The following is a 13,419-nucleotide window of genomic DNA, read 5'->3' as shown; positions in this document are numbered from 1 at the left end:
TCCTTTTTGTACCTCATAGTTTGCAGCAGTTACAGCTGTATGCTTGGACGTGCATTGTATAAAAATGTTTTCTTCTATCTTCCAGCTTTTCTCATATATGAGAGCATGATTAGGAGCTCTCGATGGGGGGAAGAGAGCAAGAAGAAGAAAGTTATTCATAATACTTGACATATACGCAAATTGCTACTAAATAATACCAAACAGTTAAAGATGATTCCTTCTGGAAAGAATAGCCACAGTTCTGGCAATGAAAGTCCACCAGTTACTGTTTGTGGACATTGGGGAAATCACGTAACATCTGTGTCTCAATTTCCTCATCTGTAAACTGAGGATATTAGTACCTGCTTCATAAGTTGTGAAGATTAAAGAGTTTATACATATAAAGTGCTTTATCTCTATAAAAGCTTTAATGATCCTGTCCAAGAGTGGGTATAAATCTCTTTATCTGGTTTCTCTTATCACAGATGAGACAGTCTGGGACTTTGCACATCTTTACTAAATACTAAAGAGTAAATATAAGCAAATATTTGGGGCGAACAAAATATAGCAAGGCTGACTTAGTGAGGAAGGTTCCTAGGGACATACTATCTGGCTTGTTCTTGGGGCTTGGAGGCCTCATTTTATTACACCGTTAGCTCCAAAGGATAATTTCCCAGGCCCTTCACTTGGGTTTCTTTCCTCCGAGGTTCCGGCCTGTTTTTGAGGGGAGGGTGCCATTCGAACATTCACCTGGTAACTGGCTTACAACCTTCAGGGAGGAGCAAGAAAGGGAGCAATCCCATCTTTAAGGCTTGACTGGGGCTAGTCCCTTTGGTCTGGTTCTGGTTGCAGGGACAGGCCTTGTCTTCATGTGGTGGAGATCCAGTGAGCTCCTTGCCTATAGGAGTGTGTCTCTGCCTGTGTCCATTGAGCTTTCAGGCAACAGGAGTCACATGTAATAAAGGAAGATTGTTTCTTTGCAGAACAACCTGTTGTATTTCTGATAATCTCTACATGCTAGGAAAATTTCCCCTTAATTTTGCAGATTAGATTTTTCTTCCCTGTGACTTTCTCCCATTCCCCTGTTTGTAGAGACATAGAACTTGCCCAGCTTTCTTCCAGGTGACATCCCATATGTAGATGATGGCCACTGCTACCTCCTTTCTTACTGCTGGTGGCTCCATCTGCTCTTTCTGAGGCTGTTTGGACATTTCAGTGGGTCTATTTCCTTCAAGTGTATGAGTCCTAGACGGTTAATGTTGGTATTGATGCCTAGGGTCGAACACCTTCACTGTACACACCCTGACCAGCACAGACCTTTTGCAATGTGCAAACTTTTTCCATGTAATACTTTTTTAAAAAGTTTGATGTTTTTAAGCACCTTAAACATTATAAAGATATGGGCAAGTGAAGTACCTGACCTTCGTCAGGTGGCTTACTGTCAAGCAAATCCTTTCTTACTCTTCCTGTGAGGTAGATTTGTTAGTTATGGGCAGGGCTTTGTATGGATTTATTTCAATTGAAAATAATTATTATTTTTCCAGATAATTAAAGAAATATGTTTTCCTATTTTCAGATTATTATAGAAATAGGTTTTTCAGATCATTATAGAAAACTGACAGTTGGAAACAAATGGGAAAATGAATACAAATCATATTACCAAAAGACTAATATTGATGTTCTGTCATATTTTAATCCAGTCCTTTTGTCTGTGTGTGTAGATATGCCATATTTTGTTTAATCCAGCCCTTACATTTGGGTATTTAACTCATTTACTTTTTAAACTTTAATAAGTAACAATATGATGAATATTTCTTATAAATAAGTATTTGTACTCAGCTGTTATGTTTTCTAGTTACACTTTTAAAATTACTGTTATTTCTGTCATTTCTTATTTTACTTGTTCTGTTTGTATCATCTGTCAATGTTATGACATTTATCTATGAAACTATAAATTATGTAGAATTATCTAGGTATGTTATTTAACAAGTATCATATTTGAGATGTAGTATATATTTCCATAATGTGGAAAATAATTTAGATTTGTGAGGTACTCTCATTTGTTGCATAAGCCAACAGTTATTACAGGCTTACCATGTGCCAGGCACTGTGCTCCATGCATTACACGTGATTAGTTCATTTGCCATCAGTATTCAAGAGTCATTAAGTGTGTAGACCTGGAGATGGACAGCATGCATTTCAGTCATAGCTCTGTCACTCATTGGTTTTGGGACCTTGTAAAAAGGCTTTATCGTTCTGTAGCTCAAGGGTTCCCCTCTGTAAATCCATGTAGAGTGCCTGAAAATACTGGCTAAAAAATTCACAAACCTCCCATAATCATACAAGATCAGCACTCTTATTTTTGTTTTACAGATAAGAATAACAAGCCTTTGAGATAAGTTGTTAAAGGTTCCATGGGAATAAATGGGAGTAGGCTTTCAAACTCAGTGTGATTACAGAGCCTACCTGCTGAACCTCTGTGCTATCTCGTCTCTCCAGGTCTATGAGAGATCATTAAACTAGGTTCTTTACTGACTTTTTTTTCCTTTTTGATAGCATCATTTAGCTAGTTAGTGACAGAGCCAGAACCCAGACCCCCTTCTTATTATTGAGCCTCTTTACTAATGCACTGTTATATTGTCTTCTGTCATCTCGACAGACCTTCTGTTATGGCTTGTAATGGATTTTTCCTGTTCTTGTTGATGAAGCTATGTTTCCTTAGTTATCTTGCTTTTCCTCACTCATCTCTTTAGTTTCATCATTGCCTGAACACTTATTTCATTATTTTCTGCCTTCTTTCACAAAAATTTTAAGGCGGCTTATAGAGATATCTATCGGACAAAATAAAATGAAACATATACAAATCAGAGCAAACAAAAAGATAGAAACCTACTTAAATAATCAGGATAATTCAACCATTCTTGGCACTGAAACCGGAGACATATTTCTCCTATGGCCTTTTGTGGCCAAAGGTAGTAAGTGTCCTAAGAGAACAAGTTCAGGGAACTTTTTGTTAGCTGGGCACTTCCGAAAAAGTAGATCTACAGTGATGCTGATAACATGCATCTAGATATGAAGGTCTTTGAAGCAGCACTGCCCCCTTTGGAGACACTTTCTTGATAATATGCAAGACAGTCATATACAACCGAGTTTTCCTGCTCAATATGCCAGTGGAGCTTTCTATAGAAAGGCCTGGTAAGTAGACTGTGTCCTTCAGGCCACATTACATATATGTTGCTTTTCTCAATGTAGCTCAATCACTTCCAACTGGCAGTGATTAGGTGCAGGACTAGCTCTTCATTGGGTGCTTTCTGGTTCACCATAGTAAGAACTCTTCTGAATGCCCTGCTAAAGGATGCTCTTTTTCTAGTTTTTTTGGGGGGAAGATGGAGTGGCAGCCGCTTTATGATGCTTCCTCTGAGCACATGTTTTTGCCTGCCTGAGAGAATGCATAAGAGCAAGAGCCTGAGCAACAGCAAGAGCTTGAGATATTCCTCTATGAATTTAGACTCTGCGAGTTAGACCACGAAGTCTGCTAGACAAAAAAATATGAAATGAACATTAGTATTATTATTAGAGGTGATTTGAGACTGGCTCTCTTTTCCTTATGTCAGTTCCTGACTCCAGTCTTATCTCCATTTGGGCTGTTTGCAGTGAACACCTATCTATGGGGCAGCCTGCTCTGAAGTCTAAAGAGGGAGCAGGTAGGAAGTGACGGAGACTGGGAATGGTAGCTCCAGCACTGGTGGTGATGGAGTAACGTGATAGCTTTCAGTTGGAGTATAAATACTAGCCAGGTGCAATGACCGGTCTGCTTAGCATCTATTTGTCACCCTTTTTCTTCTTCACTGTTTGTTCAAATCCTGCTTGTACTTCAGAACTCCACTTGTATCTCCAAGAAGCTTTCACTCATCATTACTTCCTTCCTATATCAGGTTCCAATGCATTTGAAAAATTTGTGCCAGTTTTAAAAATTTTACTTTAAGTTGTGGGATACAAGTGCAGAACTTGAGTTTGTATACATGTGCCATGGTGGTTTGCTGCACGTATCAACCTGTCATCTAGGTTTTAAGCCCTGCATGCATTAGGCGTTTGTCCTAATGCTCTCCCTCCCCTTGTTCCCCTACCCCCTGACCAGCCCCAGTGTGTGATGTTCTCCTCCCTGTGAACATGGGTTCCCATTGTTCAGTTCCCACTTACGAGTGAGAGCATATGGTGTTTGGTTTTCTGTTCCTGTGGTAGTTTGCTGAGAATGATGGCTTCCAGCTTCATCCATGTCCCTGCAAAGGACATGAACTCATTCTTTTTATGGATGCATGTCTTTCAGTGTTATTTAAATATTTTATGTATATACATGTGTGTTATTTGCATGAGACATTAAAATATCATTTACTGCTTTTGATTACAGTTGTAACAAATAATTTAACTTTTAAAATTTGAATTTGTAGCTTTTTAAAAAAAAATTGGCAATATGTACTGGCAAGGTTCACAATGTAAAAGACACAACAGGATATAGAGGAAAAAATCTACTTCCATTCCTGTCCCCTGCCATCAGTTTCTATCCCTGAGGATAACCACTATTATCATTAAGGCATTTTGAAAATGAAAAAAGTAAAAAAAAGAAAATGAAGCTCATCCAGTCAGCAGGCTTGCCTACTGGATCTAAGGGTTGAAATTTTGTGAACTGGTTGACATTCGTAGCTTGAAATAGGCCATGGTATGAGTAATTATTCTATGGAAATCAGCAGATGGTATAAAACAAGACTTTTAAAAATATACTTTTTCAATAAATCTAGAACCTTTATTTTTTCATACTTCTTGAACTCCTGGCCTCAGGTGATCCACCCGCCTCGGCCTCCCAAAGTGCTAGAATTGCAGGCGTGAGCCACCGTGCCCAGCCTATTTTTTCATGCTTCTTAAGTACTCTTTTTCTGATACAAATGGGCAAATAAAGCAATAGCTTAGAATTATATCTCTAGAGAACAGAGAGCCAATTGTTAAACATTTACCACTGCCTGTAATTCTGACATTTAGCGATAACCTCATTAATGCTCTGGGATGCAGCTTTCTCATCCTTTTCTCAGGTGAATTTGTGTGTTTGTGTAAAATATTTACATAGTTGAAAACAATTTTTGATTAGATGTTATGGTTTTCTCCTGTCAAGGATTGTGCATTAAACTTGCAAACTCCATTGCGTCTGTCATGCTGTCATACGTACACAGACGCTAAATAAATATTTGGTAGATGAAGAAATGAGTAAAAGATGAAGAGAACGATTATTATGAGTACATCAGGAATCATAAATGGCATCACGAAGTTTTCATCAAGCTAGGGTGTTAGGATTTGAAGAACGTTCAAAGTGCTATATTTATGCAGGGTGCCTAATCCATCCTGAAATGTCATTAACTTTAGCGTGAGGGATATACTAACTGGCAGCCCCTGCCTTGAAACAGCTGTAAGTTAGGTTCTTAGAGAATAGCCACTGTAATAAGCTATACGGCAACATCTCAGCCACAGTGTTAATGCTGGATATCTAATCACACAATTTTGTTGGTTTGGACATATGGACTAATGGGCATGCTATGGATTCTAGGGTATCTGGAGTGAACTAAAAGCAAGATGAAACTAGGAAGGGCAGATGATCACACTGCCACATAATTAAGAAGGCTTCAGTCAAACCTTGGCACTGAAACATAGCTTCAAACCAAATGACATAATTATGAACCTCCCGGGAACCTCATCAGCAGTGCCCTGGTATGCTATGAGCAAAGTCTCATTTGGCCTCCCAACCTGAGATGCTGTTGGTTTCAAATGGTGTTCCTTATGTAGAGGCTGATGATAAAAACTAAACCACAAACTTCATGTGAGCACAGTGTAAAAAGATTTTTGGCTCTTCAGTCATTTCAGTATGTTCACCATCAGCAGCATTGCCTAAAAACAACAGACAACAATATATGGCACTTGTTGGAAAGAATTAAGACACTCAGGCTGATCAAAGGAATTCTCTCATTATTGTAGTTTTCTGACTACTGTGTTTTGAAAGGGAAATTATAGAATAGAGAAATATTTTTAAGGTATTCATTCACTTATTCATTTGTACAGAAAACATAGAAGAGAAATATGAACAATATGAAGGCTTGTTGAAAAGCAAAAGTATATTTATTAGTAAAAATAAAAGAAATTTCTTGAAAATTCCAAAGAAACTATGTTTTCTTCTTCCATGTTTATACGACTGCAGTTTCTTCAGGATAAATGAAACCCTTTTGTTATACCTTAGTGTGATTTGGTGTAGTTGCCTAGATTCTGTTCTGTAATTTATAATATTTCTTCTTTATTTAAAATAATCTTGGACTTTAGATATATAAATTGGTTCTGAGGGGTTTATTAGGAATTTTGCTGATATCCAAGCATTATTTATGTTTCTGACTTTGAATGCTTTGCAAATAGTGTACATGGAAATAATTTGTGGCAATAGCTTTGCAAATAAATACAAAACTGTCCTGTAGTTTGTCATCATCTGCTATATTAATAAACTTCAGGTGAAATAAATGAGATTTTTTTTACCTTCTTAATATTAATTATACATTCTGGGTGAGTAAAAATGTATTTACGAGGTTGATAAAATGTGTCTTCATGTTTGTGAGTGCTTGTCATGTATTAAGCCATTTCTCTTTTTGACATTAGTAAGTAAAAATTAAACTTGCTGGCAATATTTGCTTGGCTTAATAGTTCTGAACTAAAAAATGACTTTGTTATGGATGAAATTAATAGACACAGATGCTACTAAACCCTTTACTTTCTGCTTGCAATTTATTTAATAAATAACTTTAAAGATAATGTTCATAAATTAAAATATCAAACTCCAATTTCTATGTAATTTAAAAACGACTTAGATTTTATTTTCTCTTTATCTCTATTTATCTCTAACAAAATTGCATCTCTGATATGTATTTTATAGGAAAGTTGTAATATATATTCTAATGTGGCAAAGCATACGTATATCACTACCAAGTATGCATGGTCAAGTGCTCAGCAAATAAAGTAAAGTAAGAAAATGGAATTTCTCGTCATAGTTCTTATATAGGTGAGGTGATGGACAGAAAGACACATTTTAACATACAGAGATTATCTCATAGAGCACAAATCCCCCATTTCAAGCCAAGAAGCAAAGCATTTTTTCCCCCTTCCTGTCAGCAGTCCACTGTTTCTGCAGGGCCAAAGAATGAATCAGTTGACTGCTGCTGCATCAGCCCATAGACTAACCAACCCATGTCCACTTTCATTGCACATTTTGGGTATTTTCCTCCTAGATTGGGGATGCAGAGGACCAGGGATATTTCCAAGCAACCATCCTATTCTGAGCATATCCAGCTATCAGGCCCTAAATGTATAAGGCAATCATTGCAACACCCTTCTGGGTCATCCATCTCGCAGCTCTTTCACATCTACTCTCTTCAATCCCTATGGACAGAGTACTGATATTTTGGTTGCTGTGTAAGCAACTGTCATTAAGGAGCAAACACACTGTGTTTTGGGAACAACCTTGGTGTTCCTTCTTGTGGTTTTTTCATACTTCCTGTTTCCGTGTTGCCTTATCATTTCCTTTTACAGGGTAGGAGAGATGAATTGTTCATTAGAAATAATTGGCTCATGTAACTTTTAATGATCAGTCTGTTACTTTTTTAAGGTTATTTTTTTCTTTCCAGCATTAAGAAAAATTTCTAATGATTAAAAAATTTTCCAGCTACTTTTTCTTCACTAAGGAATAAAAACTTTGAGATTATAATTTTAGTTTCTTTTTGTTTTGGCTTTGCTAAGTGCTTGTGACTTTATTATTCCCCCTTTGGCCATTTTTGAAAATGTTGATGTCTAAATTTTAGAAGTCTATAGCTCTTCCTGATCTTCTTTAAGATATAAGCTTATCATATCCCAATGATTTACTATTTAACATCATATTTTATAGATATGTTTTTAATGGGCAGAGATGTTTTTTGAGCCATTGGTCCAGAATTCTGTATGTGTATGTGTATGTGTGTGTGTGTGTGTGTGTGTGTGTGTGTGTGTAAAGAGCCAATCCACCAACTATATAAATTCCTATTAAATATAATGTTTTAGACAAAAATATTTTTTATTATTTTTTTTTGGTAAATGATGCCTCATAATTAAATGCAATGTCATTAGAGGTTCTGGCTTTGCTGAACATTTGATTTTTTTTTCTTTAAGAAGATTTTTGCATTCCAAATGTTGCTTCTTTATGTGTGTGTTTATTTGGTTGTTATTTCAATTAATTTATTCCTTATAGATTTGTTTGTTTGTTTGAAATGGCTTTTTCTATCCTGAGATTTTTAAAAGCCTTGCTTTTTAAAAATACATTTTTAATGGTTTCCCTGTCTTACTCTTGAACCCATCTAAAATTCATTTCAGTGTACTTAAGAACTGAGGCTCTAAACATTTTTGCAAATAGATAATTATTCCAACACCTCCCTCATTTGATATATAATCTTATATTTTATATTAAAATCATTTCTGGGCTGTCTCTTCTGTTTCATTAATCTGTTTACTTTTGTACCAGTAATAAACTTACATATAGGACTTTTTCATGTCGTAGTTATTTAATGTATACATTTAAAAAATGCAAATTCAAAAAATTACTACTCAAATGTATACTGTTGTATTGATGGGTAATATTCAAAATGTAATCAGTATGCCATGGGCACTAAACAATCAAAGCAGGAAGGTGACAAATTAGAATGTACCTTGATTATAATCAACCAGTATGGCTATTTCTATATGCACTGTGTATATGCTTCTAAATTTTATGATATTTGGTAGATATATAGATATAGATTTAAGTATTATAGATATTAATGTGTATAAAATTATACACACACACCAAATATAGGTGATTTATGAAATATGTATGCATGTGTGTAATTTTCTGCATACTATGAATATATATGAAATACGTATTTCATAACAAGTTTTAATATGTTGCAGTCTCATCAGCAGAGGCCTACTTACCTACCTTCTTCCACAATGATTAAAAAATTTGCCCATTCACTAGGTTAGAATTAATGCTTTGTTGGTGAGGTTGAGTACATTTTCATATGCTTATTGGCCATTCATATTTCTTCTTTTATAAATTGCCTATGTATATACATTGTCAATTTTCCATGTTTTCTTATTGATTTAAATGAGCTCCATTTAATAAGGATATTAATTCATTATCATCTGTATTTTTAATTTGCCTTTAAATTTTTATGGTTTCTTTTTAGGTACTAAATTTTCTTAAATGATGTGCAGTTCAGTCAATAATGGCTGTCTTTAAAGGGTGGGATTATGTTAATGACCTAGTGAAGAAAGAATGTTTTTCCCCTGTATAAAAAAAGAAAAGGCTAAACTGAAAATTTGAGCAAAATAGAATCTTGTATGAGAAATTTGTGGCCCATTATATAAAATAAAACAAAATTTAGTACAATTTTGGACAATTATTAGATGCAAGTAAAAAGTCTATTCTTGATGCTATTGAACAATCTGCTTTGGGTGTTGGAGAGTTTGTGTCACTCTAGTGAGAAAATGATTGTCTCAGCACAGTATTTGGCAATGCAGTTAATACTACCTATAGGCATAAATGAAAATTCTGTTGATTAGTTTCCTACTGATATTTTAATTGTGGATCTGGAAAGGGTATAATAGTACATCTCTGTTTAAATTTTCATCTTAATCTGCCTTAGTATATTAAATGGATATTCTATTTTAATCCCCTTTAGTCCTGCCTAAGAAAAAAAATTGACATTTTGGAGTTAGACATAGGTATCTAAAGTATCTACTTAGATGTTGATATCCAGTGAAATATTCAACAGATGAAGCTGGTGGCCCCAGTGTGATTTTTTTCAACAGCCCACTGTTTTCTCACAGATTTATAATGCCATCTTAAATCTCCATCAATGCTGAAGTTGGTTTCTGGGCCCTGTTTTCTGTTCTACTAACCTTTTTGTTGATTTCTGCAGAGATACCACAATACTCTGATTAATATAGTTGTATAAGATTTGATATTTAATAGCTCAAGTCTCTTTGTTCTTCCTGTTAATAAATTTTTGCTGTGTTTGAAACTTCATTCTTGGGAATAACTAGAGTCAGTTTCAGTTTTATGAAAAAAATTTCATTGGTATGTATTGAAATTAGATCACATTTATGGGTCAGGGTATTAATATTTTTATATTAGTCAGTCTTCTAATCCAGGAATATGTTATCTCTCATTTATGAGTCAGTGTATTAATATTTTTATATTAGTCTGTCTTCTAATCCAGGAATATGTTATCTCTACATTTTTAATTTCTTCTATTATCAGCTTTGAAATTACATAAAGTACATATACATGTTTTGTTATATTAATTCCTAAGAACCTTATATATTGTATTGCTACTAAGATGGCTTATTTACTTTTCTATAATATTTTCTAGTTGTAAAAGACTTTTAGGTTGCTGTATTACTAGAAAAATGGATTTTGGTTTGTATCAAAAGTAGCATTTTCTACAGGATTTAAATTGCTTTCTCTTTTCCCTAGTGACAGAGTTGGATTCTTAGGATGCAACTCAAAGTATCATAACAAAATTTTTGATGTACCATGAAAGTTCATTTAATTCTCTTTTCGTAATCTAGCATACGTTCTTATGCACTGACATTTTAATATTCTTTTCCACCGCGAATGTCGAAGGATTGTTATAATATATTTTAATTCTTTGGCATTACAACACATCTCCTTTCAGTCTTTTCATGTCAATGTGAAACTTCACAAATACTCTTTAAGCCCTTGATCAGTTGCCTAAAATAATTTTACAAAGGGCTCATTTAAAAATTATAATTTTTCGTACAGTTTATTATTCAGGAAAGAGAATTCTACTTTTAACTTATTTCACTGTTTAGTTAACGATTAAGTGTCTACCTTTTTAAAAAGTCCATGTAATGTGAAATCTTATTTTGGTGTCTTAATTGACAGTGGAGTTTATGTTATCTCCATTACCTAAAACATCTTATTTCTCTTGCTGTTGGGTACACTCCATTTCCTCTGATTCTGGAGAGAACTCATATTTTTGTGGTTGAAATTTGATGTGTTTCATAACAGCTGAATACAAGTCATATTTTGCCTTTCTTTTTAGTAATTTAATTCACTAAGCATTCTGAAAGGTGGTTGACATGCTGTCGTCTTTCCTTTGTACTTTAACCTTTGGTTATTTAGAACTCTAGGTATTGTAAAGATTACACTTGATTGTGGGATGACACATTCTTGAGGATACTGAATGGATAACAGAATACATGAGTTACTGAATATTTCAGCTTAAACCCATTTAATTCAGCCAGTAAAAATAGTCTGAACAGCACCAAAAGTAAAGTAAGATATTATGTGTTTTGAGTGAATTAAAAGAAAAAAAAGTGCTTTAGCTAATGAATTAAACATTAAACTATATACTAACACACTTAAACTTTAAACTACACACTTAAACTACACACATTTTCAAGCATTGAGCATTATATTTAAAACAATTTTTTGCTAATGTAACATCTGAAAACTGGCTATAATTTCTAAAATTTCATAATTTTTGAGTTTTAGTGAACTTGAACATTTTGGAAATGTATTTGTTAGTAAGTTATTTGTGTCAGAGTTAATGAATAGTTACTAAATATCATTTTCATTTAAAGGAGAGTCTTGCCATTTTTCTTGCTTATTTGTTAGAATGCTTTATATAATAAGGATATCAACTCATGCTCAGTCAGATATATGCAGCATATAAGCATCAGTTTTCCTTATTTAATATTGGCTTTTAATATTAAAAAATTGAAATAGTTGCAAGCCTACAGAAGAGTTACAAGTATGTTACAAAGAACTTCACTGTAACAGATTCCCTAACTCTCTAAATTTCATTTTATTATTATACTTCAAGTTCTGGCACAGGTGCAGAACATGCAGATTTGTTACATAAGTATACACATGCCATGGTGGTTCCTGCACCCATCAACCCATCATCTATATTAGGTATTTCCCCTAATATTATCCCTCCCCAATCACCCCACCACCCAACAGGCCCCAGTGTGTGATGTTCCCCTCACTGTGTACTGTGTTCTCATTGTTCAACTCCCACTTACTAGTGAGAACATGTGGTATTTGGCTTTCTGTTCTTGTGTTAGTTTGCCAAGAATGATGGTTTCCAGCTCCAGCCATGTCCCTGCAAAGGACATGAATGCATCCTTTTTTATGGCTGCATAGTATTCCATGGCATATATGTGCCACATTTTATTTATTCAGTCTGTCATTGATGGGAATTTGGGTTGGTTCCAAGTCTTTGCTATTGTGAATAGTGCTGCAATAAACATACATGTGCATGTGTCTTTATAGTAGAATGATTTATAATCCTTTTAATATATACCCAATAATGGGATTGCTGGGTCAAATGTTTTTTCTGGTTCTAGATCCTTGAGGAATTTCCACACTGTCTTCCACAATGGTTGAACTAATTTACACTCCCACCAACAGTGTAAAAGTGTTCCTATTTCTTCGCATCCTTTCCGGCATCTGTTGTTTCCTGACTTTTTAATGATTGCCATTCTAACTGGTATGAGATGGTGTCTAGCTCATTTACTTCATTACCCTCCATCTCTTATTCCTCTGAGCTTTTACTGACAAGCTGCTCCATCACCTTTAAATACTCTAGTGTATATTTTATGAAAACATTGACACTCTTATATAGCCAACATATAACCTTCCAATTAAGAATCAACATTGACATTACAGTGTCATCTAATCTACAGCCCCCATTCAAGTATCACCAGCTATCTAAACTCTTTATTGGCCCAGGATTCTAGCAAAGAACACATGTTGCATTTGATTGTCATTTACCAGCATCTCCTTCGATCTGGAGCAGTTCCAGTCTTTTCCTGTCTCTGATAATTTTTATGTTCTTGGAAGCGTAACCTGGGTCTGTTTGATGTTTACTTGTTACCTAGGCCATGCATCTTGTCAGGAAACCCATAGAAACGATGATGGTTCTTATTAGTATACCACATCTGGAGGCACCATAGATCAATCTGTCCTACCACTGGTGATGTTAACCTTGCTCACTGGGTCAAGTTGAACTGACAAGTTCTTCATTTTTTTTTTTCCTTTGGATTCTGATTAGTGTTTTATGGGAGAGAAATTATAATTTTATTCCAATATCCTGATCATCATCAGACCTTCACCCACGTGCCTTTACATCCATTGACCATGCCCACCTGTGTTAGATACTATTGCTTCTTATTGACATGGATAAAATAATAAAATTGAAAATTGACACTCATTCTTACTCTTATTCATATTCTGGTAGTATCAACAACTTGAGAATATGTATTTATTTAAAACTGTATTCCTAAAAAATGGTAATGCAACTTTTTAATATATTATTT

The 13,419-nt window shown here is 34.7% G+C and overlaps 1 protein-coding gene across 4 annotated transcripts in view; it reads left to right on the top strand.

The window, feature by feature from the left end:
• Nucleotides 1-13,419, top strand: part of NELL2 (neural EGFL like 2) — a 449,663-nt gene that overhangs the window by 127,679 nt on the left and 308,565 nt on the right. The gene's annotated exons all lie outside the window — the stretch shown is intronic.

The sequence above is a fragment of the Saimiri boliviensis genome, chromosome 7 (genome assembly GCF_048565385.1).
Source record: "Saimiri boliviensis isolate mSaiBol1 chromosome 7, mSaiBol1.pri, whole genome shotgun sequence".
NCBI lineage: Eukaryota > Metazoa > Chordata > Mammalia > Primates > Cebidae > Saimiri > Saimiri boliviensis.
The sequence above is the reverse complement of the archived record's forward strand: the minus strand, read 5'-3'. Positions and strand labels throughout refer to the sequence as shown.